This window comes from Rhinatrema bivittatum, chromosome 1 (genome assembly GCF_901001135.1).
Source record: "Rhinatrema bivittatum chromosome 1, aRhiBiv1.1, whole genome shotgun sequence".
Classification (NCBI taxonomy): domain Eukaryota; kingdom Metazoa; phylum Chordata; class Amphibia; order Gymnophiona; family Rhinatrematidae; genus Rhinatrema; species Rhinatrema bivittatum.
In genome coordinates, this window is record NC_042615.1 from 816,093,017 (window position 1) to 816,105,466 (window position 12,450).

At 46.8% G+C, this 12,450-nt stretch overlaps 1 protein-coding gene across 1 annotated transcript in view; it reads right to left on the minus strand.

Annotated features, from left to right (window-relative positions):
* PHF24 (PHD finger protein 24) overlaps positions 1 to 592 on the minus strand; it is a 182,578-nt gene extending 181,986 nt beyond the window's left edge. Inside the window, exon 1 of the mRNA XM_029581548.1 lies at positions 429 to 592. The gene's annotated coding sequence lies outside the window, so the exon portion shown is untranslated. The remainder of the gene's footprint in view (positions 1 to 428) is intronic.
* Between the last annotated feature and the right edge of the window lie 11,858 nt (positions 593 to 12,450).

Sequence of the window (12,450 nt, forward strand, 5' to 3'; positions counted from 1 at the left end):
GATGGCTGCCGCAGCCGGGCTCAGCCCAAGAAACTTCGCCCCGAATTGCAAACGGACCTGCCCCCTCCCCTCCCCCCACGACCTTTGCAATGCAGTTTACGAGTCGCTTGCATTTTTTTCTGGCAAAAGCCAATGGAGAAATGCATGAAGTTCGTCCAGCGCTCGCCATCGTCCCGTGCATCCCCCCCCCCCCTTCATTTCCCCCGCCCTCGGGCTACTTTCCGAGCGACCCCCGCTAACCGGACTGGAAGGCGCGGAGCCCGCGCCGCAGCGTTTCCCGCGAATCCCAGGGGCGGGAATTGCCTCCCGCACAGAGCCCGCTGCCCTTTCCATCCAGCCTGATGCAAGCAAATGCAAAAAAAAAAGCCGGTGCAGCATTGCCTTGCAAGCCGGCGAGCTCCGGGAGGAGGCGGCGAAGGGGCGCTTACCGGGCTGCGAAGCGAGGAGCTTTAGCGAGCCTCCCCCCGCGTTTCCATTCCGTCTTCCGCTGCACCGGGGACCCGGGCTCCCCTCCCCCTCCTTCCGCTGCCTCTATCCGCAGGGACAGCAGAGCTGGAAGCCGCTTCTCATTGAGGGGGGGGGGGACGGGGACTGGAACTGGCTTAAGTAGGGAAGAGATCCGGTCCCCACCCCAAGTGCTGCTTTGAGCTGTGGAGGGATATGGGAAGATGCTGCAGTGGGAGAGAGCAGAGCTAATGATTTCTGTATCTGAGAGCAGCAGAGAGAAAGCAGAGGTTTGTGCAACTCCAGAGTCTGTGTGTGTGTGTGTGTGTGTGTGTGTGAGAGTGCTGCCTGTGAAACTCCCCACTTACTGAGCCAGTTTTTAAGCATTCTGAGGTTAACTGGGAAATGGGTACAAAATAATTGGTTAGAAATGAATATTCACCCATCAGATTAAACACAACCAATATAAGAGGGCAGGCATACCAAGTAAAAATACACAAATGATTCCAAAATAAAAAAAATTAAATACAATCTTACAAAAAAAATCATAAAAGGCAAAATATTCAATGCATCTTATTATAATCCCATCCACAATACAGGCAAGGAGTAACATACATAATTAAAATTACAACACTCCCTCCCCATGCATATAAAAAACAAACACAAAATAACCAGAAGACAAACCTAATGCAGACAAAAATACTCAACGTGTACTAATACAATTCACTAAATCAGGCCGATACACAACGGTGCGCTCGTCCAAGCGCACCATCTAGCCCATGTTTTGCCGTTCGTTTTTGACGCGCTATTATTACCCCTTATACTGTAAGGGGTAGTAATAGCACGTGGAAAACGCATGGCCAAACCCCCCGAAACTAATAGCGCTCATCACATGCAAATGCATGTTGATGAGCCTATTAGTCACTCGCAATAAAGAAAGTAAAATGTGCAGGAAAGCCTTACATTTTACTCTCAGAAATTAACGCCTGCCAAAGGCACCGGGCAAGTGGACAGAAAAGTAGAAAAAACTGCTTTTCTGTACACCCTCTGACTTAATATCATAGCAGTATTAAGTCGGAGGCCCCAAAAATAAAAATAAAAAAACGTATTTAAAAAAAAACAAAAAAAAAATCTGCCTGCGGCCCGCGGGTTGGAAAACGGATGCTCAACTTTGCCGGCATCCTTTCTCCGAGCCCGTGGCTGCCAGCGGGTTAGACAACCGACGCCAGTAAAATTAAGCGTCGGCTATCAGACCCGCTGACAGCCGCCGCTTCCGCCAATAAGGAGACGTTAGGGGTGCGCTAGTGTCCCTAGCACCTCTTTATTAGAGCGGGCCCGAATTTAAATAAAGAATCACGCTCCCAGGAGAGGAGCCTGGGTGCGCGTCGGGAGAGCGGGCGCTCGCCTCGGAGCACCGGCTCTCCCGCGGACATTATTGAATGGGCCTGAAGATTGTAAATAATACATCAAACAACAGCCATGCATTCTTGACTGATGCCCCAATTGCAAGCTCTTGCCTGGTTACATACAAGCTTCTTGCATCTGCATGTTCTTGCTCAGTGGTGCATCCTCATATTACTCAAAAGTCAGCTCACATCTGTATAACACCACGATCTACCTCTCCACGCTGGCTCCACAGTGCTGGCATCACCAATTAGAGATGTGAATCGTGTGCCAGATTGTCTTAACGATCAGATTCGGCTGGGGGGGGGGGGGGGGGGGGGAATCTGATCGTTAAGATATGTGAATTGTAATCGTTTCCGATGCCGTAAAGATGCCGGTGCCATCTTTAAAGATGGCGCCGGCCATCCAGTGCTCCTACCATGTGACAGGGGCCGGCCAATGGCACGGATACCCTGTCACCTGGTAAGGGCAAAGGGGCATCGGCGCCATTTTTTTTTTAGAACAGGTGATGCCTGGGAACGGGAAATCTGTCCCCGAGGGCCCCTGGATCTCTCCTCTCCCCGAGGCCCCCCTGGATCTCTCCCCGAGGCCCCCCTGGACCACCAGGTAAATTTTAAAAGGTTTTGGGGGGGTCGGGAGGGTGGGGTCGATTTAAAGGGTCGGGTGGGTTGTTTTTTTTTAGCGGCGCGGGCCTCCCTAAAAAAAAAGGGTCGGGAGGGTGGGGGAGGCTAAGGGGGGGGTCGATTTAAAGGGTCGGGTGGGTTTTTTATTTTATCGGGCCATCGGCGCCATTTTAATTAGTGGCAGCCAAAATGGCGCCGATGGCCCGAGAGCGGGAGATTGCGCCGGGACCCCCCCCCCCCCAAATGGACCACCAGGTAATTTAACATTTTGGGGGGGTTCAGGAGGGTGGGGGAGGGTAAGGAATTGGTTTTAAAGGGTCGGGGTGGGTTTAGGGGTTGTTTTGGTGTGCAGGTTTTCCCGCCCTCCCCCAAATAATTCCCGTGCCCTATTTAACGATACAATACAAATGCCCCTGACGATAAATCGGGGGCATTTGTATTGTATCGTGCACTCTAACGATTTAGGACGATTTTAAAATTATCTGACAATAATTTTAATCGTTCAAAAACAATTCACATCCCTATCACCAATTAGAAGATGTCACATATCCCAACATGGGCCCATATTGCACCTCACAAAAAAGGCTGCCTCAGGGGAACTATAACCAAAAAAGAAAAACTTAATTAGATCCAAACACAAATATAAAACCTTTACCTTTAACTCAGACGATTAGCAAGCAAAAAGAAAAAAGCTCAGGCTCCAATTGCTCTACTTCTAACATCAAAACAAGTCAAGATAATGCCAAAATAACTAAATAAAATGTAAATAACAACTCAATTCTAATGACTCACCTCCAAAGCATTTAAATCTGTTATGTGGTTGATCCAGATCATGTTTCATTCTTGGACCAGTGGGTGTGTTTTTTCTTTGGGAGTTTTATTTTTAACATCTATACGTAGGAAACTGACAGATTGTAATTCTTTGTTACAGTTTGAGAATTTGTCACACCTGAAAAATGTAGGAGAACATTCCCGTAAGTCAATTTTATTGTTTGAGAAGAATTTGTACAACTGTTGCTCAGTTTAAGACTCAGGCGATTCAACAGTGGGACTCCTTCCTTGTTAGGGACTATCCGCTATCAGTGGTCAGAAATGCCTATAAGAAGGCTCAGTTCATTGACCAGGATTTATTATTGAAGAAGAAACCTGTAATTGCTTTAGATAGGGTGGTAAAATGGTAAAATTTATTTTAATATAACAATTTTCAAATACGTTTCAAAACGGTTTACAAGAAATATAATAAAATACAAAAGCATAAATATCACAAACTTTCTATAATAATCTAAAAGACAAAGTAATTAATAAAACAGCACAAAACAAATTAGCACAGTATAGTACTGTAGTACAAATCATCACCATCATCGTGTCAGCCAGAGCATTATTAATTATTAAAAATGTGTTGAAACAGCCAGGTTTTAATCAGTTTTCTAAATTTCAAAAAAATCCTTTTCTAAACGCTAAGTAAGAGGTAATACATTCCAGATTAAAGGGGCCTGATTCTGAAAAGTATATCATCCGGTACCTTCTAACAATATTTATTTGGGAGATGGTAGTCTTGAACAATCTTTTTGAGAGGAAAGTAGTACTCTAGATGGCTTATAAGGAATAAGTCCATTACCTGCTATTAAGTTCACTTAGACTAGAGAATAGCCACTGCCATTAGCAATGGTTACATGGAATAGACTTAGTTTTTGGGTACTTGCCAGGTTCTTATGGCCTGGATTGGCCACTGTTGGAAACAGGATGCTGGGCTTGATGGACCCTTGGTCTGACCCAGTATGGCATTTTCTTATGTTCTTATGTTCTTATGAAAAGATAATCTAGTTTGCCCTAGATAGAACCTTAAAAGTAAAACAGAGAATTTTGAACACTATACGGCAGCGTACTGGCAGCCAGTGTAACTCTTGCAATCGGGGGAGACACGATCAATCTTAGATGCTCTGAATATAACCCTTGCTGCAGTATTTTGTAGCAACTGAATTCTTCTTAGGTTGGCTTCAGTAATTCCCAGATACAATGAGTTACAATAGTCAAGCAGGGAAATACAAAAGTACTCGATAATAATTTCAGATCTGACTTTGATAACAAGGGTTTTACCTTATGAATAATCTGTAGACTGTACTAGATAACAGATTTAGATAGAGCAGAAATTTATCTGGACATTGATAGAGATGCATCAAACTCCATCCCGGAAATTTGTATCTATTTCAAGCCAACCACCTCTTTTTGCCTATAAATGTGCGAAGAATCTACAAGATTTTTTGGAATCTTCTTAAGACAGAGGTGAGTACGTCTGGGGCCACACAAGGGGGACATTGTCCCTGTGGAATATGCAGTGTTTGTGATCTGTCACGTTATCTGCTTTTGTACATCAGGTTACTACACGTCGTTACCCTTTGAAGTCATCTCTGACTTTTGTCCGAGGGTATAGTATATGTGATATGTCATTGTGGTTTACTCTATGTGGGCAACAACATCCATGCCCTGAAAGTTCATGTTGTGGAGCATCGTAACAAAATATAAACCTGCCTCAGGTAGAGGCTCTACTTGAGCACTGGATTGCGTTGGAGCATTCTGTTGGTGATTTGCAGTTTTTTTACTTTGCAACTGGTTGCATCATATCCATGAATAAGGGATTTAAATCAGCAGCTTTTAAGGGCAGAACAGAAATGATTTACCATTTGGATTCGGTTTTCCCTAAAGGATTAAATTCTAAAGTTGATGGGGGTTTTCCTTTGGTGAATAGGTGAGCCGATTTGGGGATACCTCCGAGCAGGCAGGTCAGGCATGCGATCTGCTGCAGTGGTCAGGACTGGTGTAGATCTTCTTCCTGACCAGCCACCTTATCGTCGGGTTGAGCCCTCTGGTCATGGTGGCTGGCAGGTCTTTTGGAGGGCAGTGGACTGGGTCAGGAACAGGATACTCACAGGAAGAAGGAGTGCACCGGCAAGACAGGAAGGACAAGGAAAGAACAAAGACAGAGTAAAACTGCAACAGGGTGCAGGGCAAAGAATACACAGACAAGATAAGCAACTAGGAGGCCTGGACAAGACAAGAACAGAACAAGGAATATATGCAGACAGGACTGGCCACTGGAAGGCCTGGACAAGACAGAGGAGGGGAGACCCACAGGGCCAGATTTTAAGATTTACGCGCGGTCGTAGATTTGTGCACGCAACCTGGCGCGCACAAATCTACGCCTGGTTTTATAACATGCTCGTGCAGCCGCGCTCATGTTATAAAATCCGGGGTTGGCACGCGCAAGGGGGTGCACACTCGTGCACCTTGCGCGCGCCGAGCCACGCAGCCTTCCTCCGTTCCCTCCGAGGCCGCTCTGAAATCGAAACGGCCTCAGAAGGAACTTTCTTTCCACCCTCCCCACCTTCCCCTCCCTTCCCCTACCTAACCCGCCCCCTAGCCCTACCTAAACCCCCCCTTACCTTTAACTTAGAAGTTGCGCCTGCCTCCGGGCAGGCGTAGGTTGCGCACGCCGGCCAACGGCCGGTCCGCAATCCCGGGCACAGTGGCAAATGGCCGCTGTGCCTGGAGGCTCTGTCCCCGCCCCACCCCCTTTTTCAAGCCCCAGGACATGTGTGCGTCACCGGGCCTATGCAAAATAGGTTCGGCGCGCGCAGGAGGGGTTTAAAATGGTTCCGCGCGTATATTATGGACGCAACTCTTTTAAAATCCGCCCCACAGGGAACAGGAGGGTCACTGGGAGACACAGAGGGAACAGGAGGGCCACTGGGAGACCCATGGGAAGCAGAAGGACTACTCGGGGATCCACAGGGAGCAGAAGAGTCACTGGGAGACTCACAGGAGCAGAAGAGCCACTAAGAGACCCACAGGGAGCAGAAGGCAAAGCCCCACCCAAACTGTCTCCTTGTATACTGCCCGCTTCTCTTTCAGCAACCAATCAGTCACCCCAAACCTTTAAGGAATGACATAGTAACAGGTAATACATACTCACTTATCAAAGCTCCGTCCAGTGGCAAAACATTATAGAAACATAGAAATGACGGCAGAAAGAGACCAATTGGCCCATCCAGTCTGCCCAGCAAGCTCCCACTCTTATTTTCCCATACTTATCTGTTTCACCGACCACCAAGTTCAGGGCTCTTGTTGGTAACTGTTTGATTCAAGTTTCCTGCCATCCCCTGCCATTGATGCAGAGAGTAATGTTGGAGTTGCATCAAAGGTGAATCATAAGGCTTAATGGTTAAGGGTAGTAACCGCCGCATCAAGCAAGTTACCCCGATGCTTGTTTACCCAGACTGCACAGTTCCATGCCTTGTTGGATGGTTGTCTGAATGTAAATCCTCTTTTCCACATTAACCGTGTGAAGGCTGATTGAGTAAGGGAAGTAATCACCAGGTAGTAGCCGTCATTCCCGCAAGCCACCCCCATGGCTCTTCTCTTCATTCCCATCCTTCAGCCTTTACGGATCCACAGTGTTGTTTATCCCATGCTCCTTTGAATTCCTTCACAGTTTTTGTCTTCACCACTTCCTCCGGAAGGGCGTTCCAGGCATCCACCACCCTCTCCGTGAAGAAATATTTCCTGACATTGGTTCTGAGTCGTTCCCCCTGCAGTTTCAAATCGTGACCCCTAGTTCTACTGATTTTTTTCCAACGGAAAAGGTTGTTGACCATGGATTATCACGACAGGTAGCATCCATATAAACATCGTTTCTTCCCAAGAAGCAGATCCCTTTGTAACTCCCGGGGGGGGGGGGGTTTCTCCGAGGACGGGAATAATTGGGGGGGGGGGGTTCGCCGTACATTTGTGTTTGAATTTTTTTTAGAAATTTATGGAGATTGGCTTTCCATTTTCGAATGGACTTTGGAGTTTATTTTTGTTACACCTGCAGATTCTCTCTGAGCCTCCACCTGCTCCACTGGCTTGTGCTTTGGGCCCCCCCCCATGCTGACGGCAGCTCCTCCTTGACTTTCTGAATCAGATTGCCCTGCAGTGGATGCAGCTGCACAGCCTGCTTCTCTCACGCTCCCTCTCTCTCTCTCTCTCTCTCTCTCTCTCTCTTTGCTGCAGACAGAGCAACCGAATGGGCTAGCTGTCAAAACAATGCTTTATCTTTTTCCTCCATGCACTGCCAGCTCTTCCAGGCTACACCACGGCCCTGCTGCTACTTCTTCTGTGGCCTCCTTTGTGACCCCCGGTACAAAGCTCAGCCTCCTAACTCATTCTGTCTGGCGTTTCAGTTCTGTTCTGAGCCGGCCTGAATGCAAAATCTGGGTTATTGGCTGAAACACATTGTGCACAGCACGTCGTGGCAGGCCTGTGGCCCTGCTGGTACGCAAAGGCAAATGCATAACCAACAGAGAAAAAGAGGCTATAATGCCTCTGCCCAGGTCATTGGTGAGGCCTCACCTAGAATATTGTGTTCTGTTCCGAAGGCCATAAACCTCCAAAGGAATACAGGTAGGCTCCAGAGAAAGGCAACCCCCAAAGCTGCAGGGTCTGCACCAAAAGCCATATGAGATGAGACTTAAGAACCTAAATATGTTTGCCTTAGAGGAGAGGAGAGACAGGGGGATATCATAGAGACTATAATCAATGATAATATACAAGAAGTGAACCTTTTTCTGTGGAAAGGAAGCTGTAGAACTAGGGATCATTTATTTATTTATTTATTTATAACTTTTATAAATAATCATGATCTAGAACTCCAAGGGGATGGACTCAGGAAAAATGTTAGGAATATTTTTTTTTTCATGGATGCCTGGAATGCCCTTCTGTAGCAGGAGGTGGGGAAGCTAAAAAGATAATGGACTTTAAAAAGATTTTGGATAAAGAGAGAGGATCCTTATTTGCAGAAAGTGAAAGGATAGTGGAAACAGTCTTCCAAGAAAGCAGTGGGGGCAACCTGCATGGAGTAACCATGGTTAAAACCCCAAAATTCAATCAGCATGGGGAGTCCGCAGAGTTTGGGCCATTTCTTTTCTTAGTTTTCATGGCTGTGCAATCTAGTAGAGAACTTATTAATAAATAAGACATGAAAGGGGACCTGGGTGTTGGATTTAGTGCTGGTCTTGTTAAGAAACGTGGAGGAAGGTACCAGGACTGACGTGGCCTGTCGGTGAGCGTGGTACGGGCCAGTACTTTTAACAAGTTCTGGGCAGACTTGGGATTGATATGGAGGACGGCAGTGGGAAAAGGCTGGGGATGTCAGGTGAAAGAGCAGATCGGGGAGTTTGGAAAAATCTCGGTTGGGCAGACTGGATGGGCCAATTCAATCTTTTTCAGCTACCCTTCATTCACTATGGGACATGAAAGGGGCAATGTTAAAATTATCCTTGGGGCTTGCAGTCCTACAGGTTCAGCTTTGAAAATTTCCCTCAAAGCAATTGGGCAGACTGGATGGGTCTCCTGGGTTTGTTTTTTTTCTGTTGTCATCTACTGTGTTAAATGTATAATTGCTAGATAAATAGTTTAAATAAAATAATTCATATAAACTAAGCAGTATTGCCAAGGTAATGTTTTGCATTACGTTCTATTCTAGGGCCCCCTACCATAGGGGAAAAAGAGGTGTCTGTGTGTGCATAATGTGGAAACTTGCGGCATTCGGAGGTGCAGTATTCATTCTCTGAGCGATACTTAGTTGGAGTCCATCCCCTACCTACAGAGTGGGTCATTTGTCCAAATCTATGAAAACGACTTCACAGGACACTAGGGGGAGACAACGTCCAAGGCAGTGAAAGGGCCTGGGGGGCTGTCCAGGGGGAGGAGCGAGCCTCTGCCTTCCTGTGCCTCCCCTGGAAAGGGCGTTTTCCTCCCGCACTTGTTTGGAAGGATTCCAGGAGGGTGCAGGTGCCTATCAGGAGCAGAAAACGCTGCCCTGCGGTAACGGAGGACATCCGCCAGGCAGTTGGGCGCGGGTTACTATTTTCAAGGGGATTGGAGGATTTTTGAAAGTTCCAGAGGGATTAAGAAAGAAAGAAAGAAAAAAAAACTCATGGGGAATACGAGGCCTTCCCTCTTACCCTGCCACATGCTTTCAAGGTTCATGAGAAGTTGTATTTTAGTGATTCTGAACTGTGTAACCATAGAAACCATATTTGGTACATCCTGTACGTTGTTTTTTGGGTTTTTTTTACCTGAATATTTTATTTTTACTTCAGAAAACTCTTGCTTTTCTTCCAGACTGTAACTCTTGGTGTGAGGACTGCTCCGGAGAGACTGTGTCTTAGCCCACAGCTCGAGCTGTCCCCCACTTGGGGGAATCCTGGTCTGGGTCTGCCGCCGGCTTTTCCTCACTCTGCAGGACTCAAAGGTGACCTCCCCCCCACCTTGCCTTCTACAAGGGAGCGGCCTGTGAAAGAAGGTTGCGCCGTTGAGTCGTGCGATAACCCCCTCGGTGTATGATGCGGTCAGAACTCCATACGGCAGCATTTCTACAACTGGGCCCGCTCTGGTTCGGTGTCCTCATGGTAATGGGGAAGGCGATTTGAATGTCTGTGCACCCGCGCGGCGCGAGTGCCATTAACCGGATTAAAGGGAGGCATTTTTGGGGGGGGGGGGGGGAAGAGAGGGCGGGTTTGGGAAACAGTGCGTGTAAGCTACATTTTCAAATCTACCAGGATGTTGCTTTCCAGGAAAACCTTTTACTCACGGAAAAAGCAGGTGCAAAGTACCCGAGGGAAAAAAATGTAAAAGGAAAACTCCCTTTCAAAATTGGCTACGGAAACTTTTCAGCACTCGTGTGAGATTTGGGGCCCAGGGAGGGGGCGCGCGCATTCTGGAGGCCAACGAACGGCCGCCCGGATGGGGGTCGATGAGAGCGTTTCGGCTTCCTGGAGCGTGGGACGATGTTTCGAGGACGGCCGAGCCGGGATGGCCGTCCAGCTGTCGAAGAAGGGGGGGGGGGGGGGGGCGCAGAGTCTTTCAGCCCAGAGCGGCAAACCTAGCCAGGAGGGCTTTAAACCAGGATCGTCAGGAAAAAGGGGAGGGCAACCTCGAGCAGGGCCGTAGCTGGGCCGTTTGGCATCCTCTGGCCAAATGAAAAAGTGCGCCCTCATCCTAAGCACCAGACAGAGTTACCACGAGCTGGGAGACTCTGTTACGTGGAGGGGCTTTCATGTTCATCTCGACCCAGCAGTTCCCTCCCGCTCCTCTGGGCTTCCAGCTCAATCGGAAGCAGTATGGGGATCCTGGCGCCACGAGCCCTATTTATTTGTAAAACTGTGGAGCCTGCTCTTTCTACAGTTCTAATCCGGGTACAAAATGGCATTCCTGCTAAACCTTAGAGCCAATGAAAGGTTCACAGACAAAACTATCTCACCATCCCTGCCTAAAATATCCTTCACCATATTGAGATTGCGTTTCTAATGTTGGACTAGTGAGCGTGGATAATATTTGTATCTGGAGCATATGGAGCGATGCGAGGATTCGATATCATCAGTCAAATCCAGTGTTACCTAATGGAAGAGGCTGGGAAACTGCCCCCCGAAGGGTCTCTTTGATACAAAGAATACATACTTTAAAACAGCTGACAGTAATCCAATAATTAAAAATTCATAAAACATTTTCAAACACCAATAAAATATTTCAAAAGAGCAGATATCAATTGGTATCCAATAATTAAAACAAATAAGGATTTTAAAAAATCATCGGCTTTCCATATATGGAACTTCTGATTTCCAAATGCCCTGAGGCTGCTATGGATTAGCAGGGGGGGGTATGGAGTTGTTGCACGCGTACTCATAAGCACGCTCTCATAAGAACATAACAAATTGCCATGCTGGGTCAGACCAAGGGTCCATCAAGCCCAGCATCCTGTTTCCAACAGAGACCAAACCAGGCCACAAGAACCTGGCAATTACCCAAACACCAAGAAGATCCCACGCTACTGATGCAATTAATAACAGTGGCTATTCCCTAATTAAACTTGATTAATAGCCGTTAATGGACTTCTCCTCCAAGAACTTATCCAAACCTTTTTTGAACCCAGCTACACTAACTGCACTAACCACATCCTCTGGCAACAAATTCCAGAGCTTTATTGTGCATTGAGTGAAAAAGAATTTTCTCCGATTAGTCTTAAATGTGCTACTTGCTAACTTCATGGAGTGCCCCCTAGTCCTTCTATTATTCGAAAGTGTAAATAACCGAGTCACATCTACTCGTTCAAGACCTTTCATGATTTTAAACACCTCTATCATATCCCCCCTCAGCCGTCTCTTCTCCAAGCTGAACAGTCCTAACTGCTTTAGTCTTTCCTCATAGGAGAGCTGTTCCATCCCCTTTATCATTTTGGTTGCCCTTCTCTGTACTTTCTCCATCACAACTATATCTTTTTTGAGATGCGGCAACCAGAATTGCACACAATATTCAAGATGCGGTCTCACCATGGAGCGATACAGAGGCATTATGACATCCACCATTTTATTTGCCATTCCCTTCCTAATAATCTATAACATTCGGTTTGCTTTTTTGACTGTCCCAGCCAACAATTTCAAATTATTATCCACTATTAAGCTTAGATCTTTTTCCTGAGTGGTAGCTCCTAATAGGGAACCTAACATTGTGTAACTTCCGCATGGGTTATTTTTCCCTATATGCATCACCTTGCACTTGTCCACATTAAATTTAATCTGCCATTTGGAAGCCCAATCTTCCAGTCTCGCAAGGTCCTCCTGCAATTTATCACAATCCACTTGTGATTTAACAACTATCATACACACACACATTCTCAGTTCTACACATTCATACACTCTCTTCCCATGCTCAGTCACACATGTTCACTCTCTCTCCCATATGCTCATTCACACACGCTCGCTTTCTCACATGCTTAGCCACACACACATTCACATGCTCAGTCATACGTTCGCTTTCTCATATGATTAGTCACACACACACACACTCGCTCACTCACTCACATACTCATTCACTGTTGTATCTGTGGACCCTTGGGCTGAGATGAGATTCGTTTTACCTGCAGGGAGTAGTCCTGCAGGTTCTC